Consider the following 12,592-nt stretch of genomic DNA (forward strand, 5'->3'; position numbering starts at 1 on the left):
CCCTTTTGAAGGATCTGGCTCGCTGCATCTTTCAAGTACAGTGACGTAAAGTCAATGGAAAAGCACTAAAAACGCAATGGGGGAGATTTACTAAAACTGGAGCATTCAGAATTGATTGCAACTGTAAACACAAAGTGTTGCACTAAGTAAATGTTGTATAGTGCATATATAGTAATCAAATATAAATCTACGTGAAAAACAGTCTACAAAGAAAAGAGTGAAAGATGTATGGTTCCAACAGCCAAAAAGATCAAAGATGGATGTTATCTCCTTCCCTTCACCAAAGAGGCCAATCACTAACACCCTGAGGCCTCGTACACACGACCGAGAAACTCGACGGGCGAAACACATCGTTTTGCTCGTCGAGTTCCTTGTTAGGCTGTCGAGGATCCCGGCGAGCCAAATTTCCCCATTCCCGTAGAGGAAAAAGAAGACATGCTCTCTTTTTGGCTCGACGAGATCCTCGACAGTTTCCGCGTCGAAAAGTGTACACACGACCGGTTTCCTCGGCAAAAAAAAAAATACCAGCAAGTTTCTTGCTGTTTTTTGCCGAGAAACTCGGTCGTGTGTACGAGGCCTAATACGACATTCTCTTACCAGAGTTTGTGGACCCTTCTAATAACAGGTGGGTAAAAACAAGCTTTTGGAGACTCGCTTCCTTTAGCAGTACCTTAACCAAAAAATACAACTTCAGGGATGATGTCTCTTGGTATAAATCCAGGAAAATATCACCAGCTCCCAATACGTTGCAGATATAAATAAAAAGCACTGAAAAGTGTAAAACCTTAAAACAAACTTTTATTTAAAAGTGAGTATTACTCACACAAGTAAAAGAGCGTGCGTATGTCTCCATATACAACTCCCGATCAAGCAAGGTGGTGTCTGCCTCCACATCTGGGTAAGAGTTGTGTTCCTGCATGTCTTGTCCAGGATTTTATTTTTTCTTCAATAAATTTGTGTAGCGCCTGGTTACTTCCAAGTACCGGGGCTTTGTTAAATTTAGAGGGGATCAGAGAGTTAGGTAGCTCTGATCCAGTTAATCTGTTCGAATTGGGTCTCTGTCTCAGCTTGGCTGTGCTGTGGGCTTACTCTGTTCCTCGGGTGCTGTTCCCACCCCAGGACGATAGGTGACAGCAGTGGAGTCGAGGTTTGGGTGCTTTTCCCAGCAGCCTATCAGGAGGGTTTCTCCTCACTGTGCATGCTGGGGGAGGGTATTTTTGAGACAGACGCCATTGGTCTGGGTTCTTCTTCGAGTGCGGTACCCACCTTTAGGGTGACTGCATCACGGCGCCCCAGCGAAATGGCCTACCAGGCCAGGGTGCGTGTGCCACGCGGTGTTCCTGGTTCCAGGACCATGTTGGCCCTGAACATTTGAAGCTGTGGTGGGGCCCCAGTAATCGACTGAGTCCCCAATCCTGAGAAGATCCCAAGCGAGATAGCTGTTCGGTGGGGAGTCCATCTGAGGAGAGCTAAGAGAGGCTGGCAATCCAATAGGGTCTCGACAATCCACCGGAGATCAAGGGAACCGAATACTGAAAGGATGGACGTTGGTCACCTGTCAGTCGGTCACCTGTAAACTACCTGAAGGAGATCTAGGCCAAAGTCTTTTAAGGAGGATTACCTCCGCTACCTTAATCCTAAGGAGGGTCTGTGGCAGAGACTTTTCCTCCATTTACCGAGTGATACTCTGGCTGCCAGGCCAGTGAGAGAGGCCTGTCCAGGTACGCTATACCCACTCCGGCTGGAGTGGCGAAGAAGACTTATGCCCTGTACACACGATCGGTTCATCCGATGAAAACGGTCTGATGGATTTTTTCATCAAATATCCAATGAAGCTGACTTTCATCAGTCTTGCCTACACACCATCAGTTAAAAAAACGATCGTGTCAGAACGCAGTGACGTAAAACACAACAACGTGCTGAGAAAAATTAAGTTCAATGCTTCCGAGCATGCGTCGACTTGATTCTGAGCATGCGTTGATTTTTAACCGATGGATTTCCCCACAGACGATCATTTTTTTCTATCGTTTTTTTAACCATCAGATCATTTTAAAACAGGTTCTACGTTTTTTCACCAATGGGAAAAAAACGATGGGGCCCAACCACGATCGGTTCGTCTGATGAAAACGGTCCATCAGACCGTTTTCATCAGACGAACCGATCGTGTGTATGCGGCATAAGTGTTGTTGGAAGCAGGACTGTTTCCCTTTTGATACGCCCGAATCTCCTTCTACTTCAACTCTTCTATCACCACAAAGTTTTATTGTTTTTACCTGGCTGGGTAATAAAGAGCACAGAAAACGACACATTCCGTTAATGCTACATTCACCATACACCCTTAGACGGCGGAGGAGCCATGAGGTAACATGCCACCCAAAACAAACCAGCAGCTCCTTCGGGGGTAGTGCTACACTTGGAATCTTTTATGCTGGAAGTGGCACCACTTTTGTTATGGTCTAACGCAATGACGTGACAAAGCCACTCCGTCCATTGCAGCTGTGCATGGTAGCCAATCAGCTTCTAACTTCAGCTTGTTCAATTAAGCGTTGACCATAAAACCTGCAAGCTGATTGGTTTCTAAGCAGAGCTGCACCAGATTTTGCAATCCCAATGTGTTTTATTTACTGCTCTTTTACTCACATGACCATCATTTTAAAGGAGGAAATTAAAAACACACGTGCCTTAGGGGTGATGGAGGAGGTAGTCACTAAAAGTCTCTCCATGCACTGAAACATTATCTGTGATGCCTCCCAAAGCATTGATCGAAGATAAAATCATTGACAAACATTATCTCTCCTTTTAAAATTTCATGAAAAAATAGTATCCTCTTTGTTGTAAGCACTGTAAATAAAGTTTTTTTTTTTATGCTAAATCTGTGTACTTAATTCATATTTTACCTAATCAGATTATAAAGTTGTGTATCAGCTACTGTAATTTTAAGTAAAAACTCCAAACTCCCTGCAGAACAAAGATCGTTGCTATTATGATATTGAGGTTAAAGTGGATGTAAACCCTCACATACACCCAGTAAAGTAAACAGCCTCAGATGATACACAGGGATGAACCAAACCTCCCTACATACATTTTACATTTATATCTGCTGTCTTCACATTTATATACTGTTTAGAAAGTTGAGATCGTGTTAGGAAATTCTCTCTTCCTGTTTAATACAGAGTGTGATGTCTGAGTATTCAACCAAGAGAGCTCACATTGCTGATGGAGGAAAGGCACACTCCCCCTCTCATCATAGGCAGAAACTCTCAGGGGTGTTTTGTAACAGGGCCAGCTCCCTGGTAATCTATTTTAGCAACCTTCCCTGACAGAAATGTCAGGCTGCTTTTATCTGATGTGTCAGAGAATTTGTCAGGAGTTATCAGGCTGATAACAGAGGAACGGTTCAGGAGAAGGCTTTGGGACTTAGCTCTTTGAAGAGAGATAACAAAATACTGAAGATATACCGTATTTATCGGCGTATATCGCGCACTTTTTTCCCCTTAAAATAAGGGGAAAATCATGGGTGCGCGATATACGCCGATAGCCGCTTCCCGCGCTCAGTTTGAATTCCTGCGCCGACATATACCCAGTGCAGTACACTCGGGTACATTCGGCTAGGCTCGGCTTCGCTCGTGCTCACGCATAAACGTCACAGAGCGTGAGCGCGAGCGAAGCCGAGCCTTGCCGAATGTACCCGAGTGTACTGCACTCGGTATATGTTGGCGGAGGCGTTCGAACTGAGCGCGGGAAGTGGGGACTCGACTTGAGGCGCGCGCTGGAGAAGCCGGGAGGACACCACCGAGGCCACAGACGGACGCCGGACCGGACGATGGACGCTGGGAAGACACCAAAACTGTAAGTAATAAAATCATATAACATTTTTTTTACAGGAATTTCGGGGGCAACTTTAGGGGTGCGCGGTATATGCGGGAGCGCGCTATACCGCGATAAATACGGTATGTGCCCAGCTCAAATTTCATGAATTGTGTTTACATCCACTTTAATGTTTCAGGTTGGTTGTCAGTGCCCCTCCTACATTATCAAGCATTCCAGTTTTTAAAACCTCACATATGCCTAAAGCGGTATTTTACCCATAACAACTTGATAAATAATGTTCTTTAGCAAGGAACATACACTCCACAGTAATAATTATGCTATCAAAATGAGTGTTTGCTGTAAATTGCCTCCAGCATTTCTGCTTTTTCTTCTTGCCAGAGCCTGCAATATTGCTGAAGCCCAAAGCCCCTGAACAGCAGTAAATCATAAAGCGTAATTAAACCCATTTTTCAAAAACAGTTACATTCCTAGAATGTTGGGATTGCTAACTGTCACATTTGTCCTCAACCAAACTGTCAGTTCATCAAATAGCTGGTGTCAAAACTGATCACATGTGCAGCACCATGGCAGTTGCAGATCGAACAGAATCAGCTTCCTTGGCTGAAAAGGATAAGAGGGTCTAATTCCAGTTTAACCTCCCTGGCGGTATGATTCTGTCTGGAATTACGTACCAAAAGCGGTACCATTATCTTGCAAGGAAATTTGGCGTTTTATACTGTAGGCCTGTAATTTTTAGGAATAACTCACTTAAATCTGACCAAACAAGAGTCTTGTAGGCATCCCGGGTATGATTTTTTTTTAAAAACAAAATTATAAATTATAATATAATAAATAATTATAAATAATTATAACAAATAATAATATAATTATAATAAAAATTATTCAATAATGTAATCAACTCAAAATCACTGAAATTTGCTCAGTTGCAGAATTGTCGCTGTCATTACTTTTATTTTTTTATGACGAATTTCCCCACAAATCGCTATCGCACAATTCTGCAAGTGATTATAATTTATTATCGCTGTTTTCTAGCTGCTCTAAAACCACTTTTGACATAAAGGGACACTTTTGGACAATCTCCAGTTTGCAGGCAGAAAGAACAGTTTTTATTATATAAAGGTACATGTAGGGCACTGGGCAGACCACTAGGGACAAGGGGGGGTGTATTTTTTACATACAGTACTGTAATCTATAAGATTACAGTATACTGTATGTAAGGTGTTTGTTTACTTTTTTGAATTTGGCGCCGTTCTCCGCCCCCGTGCGTCGTAACGTCGCGGGGAGACTGTGAATCGAGCGAGGACCCGCTCGCTCACACAGCGGGGATGCATCGCTGGATCCAGGGACAAGGTAAGTAACTTGTCTGTGGATCCAGCGAGAAGGTAAGCCGCTGCACGCCGCTGCACACTCTGCACATCCACCCCGAGCGTGACTCGGGTATACCGATAATAGCATAAAAAATCCACCCCGAGTCACGCTCGGGTTTACCGCCAGGGAGGTTAAGGCTGTCAGCAGATCGTCCTCTACAAATTCTTCAGTGCCTAAAAATGGAGAGCAACTGAGCATGTACTAAGACAGTGTATTACTGGAACAGTATAGGCACTTATTTTTATGTTATGTAGCTATACCTGCAAAAGGGAACAGCATAAAGTGATCTAGCAGGACTTCATTTTCTGACTAAAGTTCCACTTTAAGAATGGCTACAGACAGACTATTGAACAAGCATGTTGGAAAACCAGCATCCGATCAGAACTGGCAGCCAATAGTTACAACCGCTGATCAGTGTGTTCTGGTGGGGGGCGTCCCCCTATCAGAGCACGATAGCTCAGCAGAAAGATCGCCACGCTAACATCACTTAGTACGGCAACCTCTCCATTTTTTTCGTTCAGCCTGCTGGATTGAACAAAATAAAACTTCCCGTAGCTTTATAGCTGCTACAGACAGAATTAACATACAGCCAAGTTTCTGTTCTGTGTAGTCATTTACCACAAAGGAAATCTCTCGCCTAGGTACCTGACCACATAATAACAATATGCTGTATATTTAAACATTACAGCTGATAAACTACCTTGTAAACTACAGTAGATGTATAAGTGAAGAGTTCAGAAAAGGTTTAAAGTGTACATAACCCCGAACGATTAATTTCTCATATTTTCTCCCTTTTTAGTCTGCTAACTATACCAATGAAAGTACTTTGTTAGCTCTGATTGATAAGTACAGAAAATACATGTTTGTTTTTACCAGAAATGTTGTTTACTGATAACTTCCTGCAGGGCTGGACTGGGACAGAAATTTGGCCCTGGACTTCATCCAGACTGGCCCACTTTGACTCTCCTATGGCGGCCGGAATACTCTCGCCCCCCCCCCCCCCCCCGGCCACCCAAGCCCCCTCTCCCCCTTCACTAGCCGTTCTACTTTATTAGAGTAGAACGGCTGGTACTGGTACTTTTATAGGCAGTACCAGTGGGGAAGCTAGACATTATTTCACCTGGGGCAAAGAATCAGTTCGGTGCCCCCCCTTATGGGACAAGATTAGGCAGAAGGGAGAAACTCCCAGGCCATAGCTGTTGAGTCAGCTGTCTGTCCCCTCCCCCATGCTCCTCAGTCATTCCCCCTGCTTCTCTGGTCCTCCCTTTGCTTCTTTGTTCCCCCCCAGGTGAGCACTGCGGGGAGGGAGAGGAGGTGAGCGCTGTGCGAAGGGAGAGACAGAGAATCGGAGGGGGGCGGCGGCCCACTGTCACTGAAGCCGGCCCACTGAGCCATCGGCCCACCGGGAAACTCCCTGTAGTCCCAATGGTCAGTCCATCCCTGACTTCCTGTGTCAGCACACTGTCCAAACCGATGAAAACGGACCGAAGTTCAGTTTCATTGGTCCAAAACGACCGTGGGTACTGCCCATCGGTCTGTTATCCTTCGGACAAAAATTAGAGAACTTGCTTTAAAATTGAACCGATGGACCGCTGACCGATAGGTCCAAACCAATGGTTAGTACACAAAAGCATCGGTTCAAAAACCGCGCATGCTCAGAATCAAGTCGACGCATGCTTGGAAGCATTGAACTTCGTTTTTTTCAACACGTCGTGTGTTTTACGTCACCGCGTTCTGACCCGATCGGATTTTGAACTGATGGTGTGTACTCACATCAGACCATCAGGCCGCTTCAGTGGTGAACCGATGAAAACGGTCCGTCGGACCATTCTCATCGGATGGATCGACTCATTCTCCATTGAGTTTCAAATACAAATATATATATATATATATATATATATATATATATATATATATATATATATATATATATATTTTGTATTTGAAACTCAATGGAGAATGCTCTGATCAGTGGCTGATGCTGATTGGTATATTTGCCTTTAGTAAATCAACCATTGCACTGAAATCCACTGAAAACGGAACTGTCAGGCCTGCCTGCTGAACTACAGAACTCCACCTGTCCTCTAACCTCTCAGTCCCACTCAATAGGCATACACTGATTTATTTGCCGGCAATTAGTTTTGGTGTACCAATCCTACACTCAACACACTGTAATGTTTGGGGGACCAGCTTGATCGCAGGACACAGGCTTCTTAAATCAAAACTGAGGTTTATTAAACTTAAATGGCTTAGCAGCAGCAAAAACAAAAGAAATAACAGTCTCACCGACTTGTACAGCTCAGAACTGCTATCGCAGTTAAACAGTCCTTGCAGGTAAGTCCTTCAGTAGCAGGTTTTTAGGCAGGACACTGCCAAGTCTTTTCACAGCTTTTCACAGCTTTTCATAGCTTCCACAGCTTTCCTTGTCCACCATTCACCATGCATTGGACTCTCCTACACTCCTTCACTCTCACCTGCACTTCCTGTCTGCTTTAAACTACTTCCTTAGACAGGTGCATTAACCCTTTCCACTCCCTTAAAGGCACCACAGTCCAAACAGAGGGGAAATATAACGTCTTTCCAGGACCCAGCCACGGCGTCCTGTACAACACATATAGTCATTTTGATTGTGGTTAAGACAGCAAGGGTTCATAAATATGTGTTCCCAAAGGGAGCACTCACCATATGTTCTTGACACCTGATGGGTGCTTCTCATTGTGCTAAAAAAATATTTTATATCAGATATATCAGATCAAGTCGACGCATGCTTAGAAGCATTGAACTTCGTTTTTTTCAGCACGTCGTTGTGTTTTACATCACCGCGTTGGACTTGATCGTTTTGTTAACCGATGGTGTGTAGGCGCAACGGACCATCAGTCAGCTTCATCGGTTGACCGATGAAAATGGTCCATCGGTCCGTTCTCATCGGATGGACCGATCGTGTGTACGCGGCTTAACTAAATAAGCTCACAAAATAGCTTAAAGCGGATGTGCCAGTAAAAAAAAAATATTAAAAGCCAGCAGCTACAAATACTGCAGCTGCTGACTTTTAATATTAGGACACTTACCTGTCCTGGAGTCCAGCGCCGTCCGCAGCAGAGGACGAGCGATCGCTCGTCTCTCTGCTGCTCTCCCCGCCATCCTCAGTGAGGGAACCAGGAAGTGAAGCACTCCGGCTTCACTACCCGGTTCCCTACGGCGCATGCGCGAGTCGTGCTGCGCCCGCCGATTGGCTCACACGCTGTGTGCTGGGAGCCGAGTGTTCCCAGCACACAACGGGGGACAGACGGGAAGTCAGGAAAAACCCGTCTTTTGCCCATGACATGTGGCCGGAAGTGGGTGCAAATACCTGTCTTTAGACAGGTATCTGCACCCCCCTCCCCCTGAAAGGTGTCAAATGTGACACCGGAGGGGGGCGGGTTCCGATCAGCGTGAGTTCCACTTTAGGGTGGAGCTCCGCTTTAATACACATTGACATTTATGGTGCATCAAAATGAACATGAGTTGAAGTGTTGGGCCACCCATCTGACTGTCCTCTCCAGTACAGCGATCAAGCTTACAGCGATGTTAGTAATGTTTACATGGCTAATTGTGTGTATGTTGTGTGACGCCGTAGTTTGTGTACTAAGAAAACCGTATTGGCAGGTTCAGAGGTTCTACCTGTTGAGACAAAATCATGGCATCGGATTAAGTCTTTATAGGTAAATAATAAGTCATACTTACATTCAATCGGTCAGTATTTTTGTTGTTTTAAAGCACAAAGGATTGTTCTATAGAGCTGTATGCTACTATGAGATTTTATAAAGGAAAACAGAGCTCAATAAATAACATTTCATTACACAAAGTGTACATATGTATTATAAAAAAATAAAGAACTGAAATGAATTACAGTCTTAAGCACCGAGTTCTGCTTTCAGGGAGATTCTTGACTTGTCCTTCATCCAATAACCAAGGAAGCTAAGAATCTGTAACAACCCAGTAAGTCTTGTTTGCATTACGGCTCTGACACACAAAAATGTGTGCTGTTCTTGCCAATGCCACTTTTTTTTAAAATCTTAAGTAAAGAAGCTGTGGATCATCCATTATATAATGAAATTCTTTCAATATTTTTTGCTTCAGAGACAAACAATTTTCAGTTATATAATTAAAACAGTAACTAATCATATAATACAGTGAGACCTTGGTTTGAGAGTAACTTGGTTTGAGAGCGTTTTGCAAGACAAGCAAAATGTTTTAATAAATTTGGCCTTGATATACAAGCGATGTCTTGATGTAAGAGTAACATCATGTCACAACTGAGTATAAAAAAGAAGAGAGGTGCCTCTAAGTGTAGCAATATGGTTACATTTAATGAAGGTACAACATTTAGCAACTGTTGCTACACTTAGAGGTGCCTCTCTTTTATACCCTGTAAAAAAATGCTTTGATATACAAGTGCTTTGGATTACAAGCATGTTTCTGGAACAAATTATGCTCACAACCCAAGGTTTTACTGTAGATAATTTATGCTACATACAGTAAAACTGTATGTATAACCAAAATATGTTTTTTGTTTTTGACAGGGTAGGGAAAGATGAACATCTGTAAAGTTTTTATTGCTATCTGTGTTCCTGCCTGGTATATTGACACCTAGTACACACAGACCAAATATCGTGTGGAAGCGGTCGGTACAATAGAAACCAGCTGACATTAGGCCCTTGTGTACGGCAGCCGGTCTGACAGAAGCTGGTCGAAGGGGCATGACCAAAAGGGTCTTCTGATTGGCATCCAATCGGCTCTCTTGCACAATGACTGAGAGCGCTGACCTGTGTGTTCTGGGGGGGGGGGGGTTCATTCCTTTGTCAGAACACAAGAGCTCCATGTGGAGATTGCTGTACTAACATTGTATAGTTAGAACAGCGGATCCACCTGAGCTCTTCACTTTTTTTGTTCGACCCAAAAATTTGTAGTGTGCACCAGGCTTTACTCTACCCTTTTCTCCTGGTGGACATTGTTTCCAATGAAAGGCTTCTCCATATGGATTGAGTTAAGGGTGGGGTTGAAGGATTGGTTCTTTAATATGTGAGATGTCTAATGTAATTTATTGTATATTTCCCTTCAGTCACAGCTAATCAAGACTCTGAAGAAGACCATCATGGTCGAAACGCGTTAGGACACCATTTATACATGCAATATATACGATTTGAGCTGTATAAATGTTTTGTTTTACCACATTGTATCCCATTCGTTTAATTGAGCTGCCTAAAAACCCCACTTGGGAAATTTTCTCTGTTGTACTATAACGGGGTGAGCAGCATTTTTTCTCTCCACTCCGTGTGTTCTGTCCCTTCTATACACAAAAAGTGTTTCCACCATAACAGGAGGTGAATTTAAATCCTCCAATGGGGGATACCTGTTCCTATGATAACAATATAGGTGCTTATTTAGAAGGGCGCTGTCACCTATCCTGCATGGTGTCCTGTTGTTTTCTGCACACAGGCATCCTACATAAGTCGATGCAGACGCAGTGGCTGCATAAACACAGTCCCATATCAAGATTTGAAATGCGCGCAGGAGTGGGTTCAAGGAGCTGAAACCAGACTGGTGTTATAGCCCATTTTACTGAGCCCTAAGAGGGAAATTCCACTTTGTAGACAGTTCCTCTTGCTTCATAGTGCATCTTTGGGGCATGAACTAAATTGAAATGTCCCCAAGGGTCACAGACAGCAAAAAAACTAATGAACAGAAATTGTAACTATTCAAAAAAAAGTTTGGGCTTTAAATACCATTTAAAATAAAAAAGATAGGGCATGTGTTTACAGGCTTTTGTTCACATCAGACAGGATTTGCATTTCCATACAAGTCTAATATGTCCTGTCAATGAATTCTAAAATCTCTCAGAATTGTCTCAAACGGATGCCATTGACACAGGCCCAAAAGCCCATTACACAGGCTCTTATTTGTTTAGGAGCCATTCAGTGTCTTAAAAGATATTTTTTGAACTTACACAGCCCTGTCCACATTGAAAAGGTGCCAAAAATATTAGGTTAAGACTAGTGTGCTTCTTTATCTGTATAGCTATAACAGTATAACTGGGAATCAGCCAAAAAATAGGCAGTCTATCTTATCATTATTATAGATAATGTCTAACTGCACTGCTACAGAATAGCTAATCATTAACTGAGGGAATTTAATTTGTACTTACTAAGCTGTTATTATATGAATATATTCTGTATATATATATATATATATATATATATATATACAAAATAACACACAACCATTAATGTCTAAACCACTGGCAACAAAAGTGAGTACACCACCTCTAAGTAAAAATATCCAAATTTGACATGTGATGTGTTACAAGGTCTCAGGTGTGAATTGGGAGCAGCTGTGTTAAATTTGGTGTTATCACTCTCACTCTCTCATATTGGTCACTGGAAGTTCAATATGACACCTCATGGCAAAACTCTCTAAGGATCTGAAAAAAAAGAATTGTTGCTCTACATAAAGATGGCCTAGGCTAAAAGAAGATTGCAAAGACCCTGAAACTGAGCTGCAGCACAGTGGCCAAGACAATACAGGGCAGGTTCAACTCAGAACAGGCCTCGCCATGGTCGACCAAAGAAGTTGAGTGCACGTGCTCAGCGTCATAGCCAGAGATTGTCTTTGGTAAATAAATGTATGAGTGCTGCCAGCATTGCTGCAGAGGTTGAAGGGGTGGGGGATCAACCATACGCCACACACTGCATCAAATTGGTCTGCATGGCTGTCGTTCCAGAAGGATGCCTCTCCTAAAGACGATGCACAAGAAAGCCTGCAAACAGGTTTCTGAATACAAGCAGACTAAGGACATGGATTACTGGAACCATGTCCTGTGGTCTGATGAGACCAAGATAAACTTATTTTGTTCAGATGGTGTCAAGTGTGTGTGGTGGAAATTAGGTGAGGAGTACAAAGACAAGTGTGTCTTGCCTACAGTCTAGCATGGGGGCCCAGTGTCATGGCCTGGGGCTGCATGAGTGCTGCCGGCACTGGGTATCTACTATGGTTGTCCCGATACCACTTGTTTAGGACCGAGTACAAGTACCGATACTTTTTATCAAGTACTCGCCAATACCGATTACCGATACTTTTTTTAAATCTCAGTGGCACATGTGTCAGTATTTTTTTTTACAATTTTTTTTTTTTACAATTTGTTTAATTTTGTTTTTTACAATGCTTCCTTCCCTGGGGGGGGGTTGGACAGTGTCAGTGTGTTTTTTTTTACTTTTTACAATACATTTTTTTTATTATTTATTGCAATTCCTTTTTTTTTATCAGCCCTGTTGGGGACTTTGGTGAGATATCAGGGGTCATATCAGGGGTCTTAACAGACCTCTGACATCTCTCCTCTGAGACAGAGAAAGGGACT

The sequence above is a fragment of the Rana temporaria genome, chromosome 4, assembly GCF_905171775.1.
Source record: "Rana temporaria chromosome 4, aRanTem1.1, whole genome shotgun sequence".
Taxonomy (NCBI): Eukaryota; Metazoa; Chordata; class Amphibia; order Anura; family Ranidae; genus Rana; species Rana temporaria.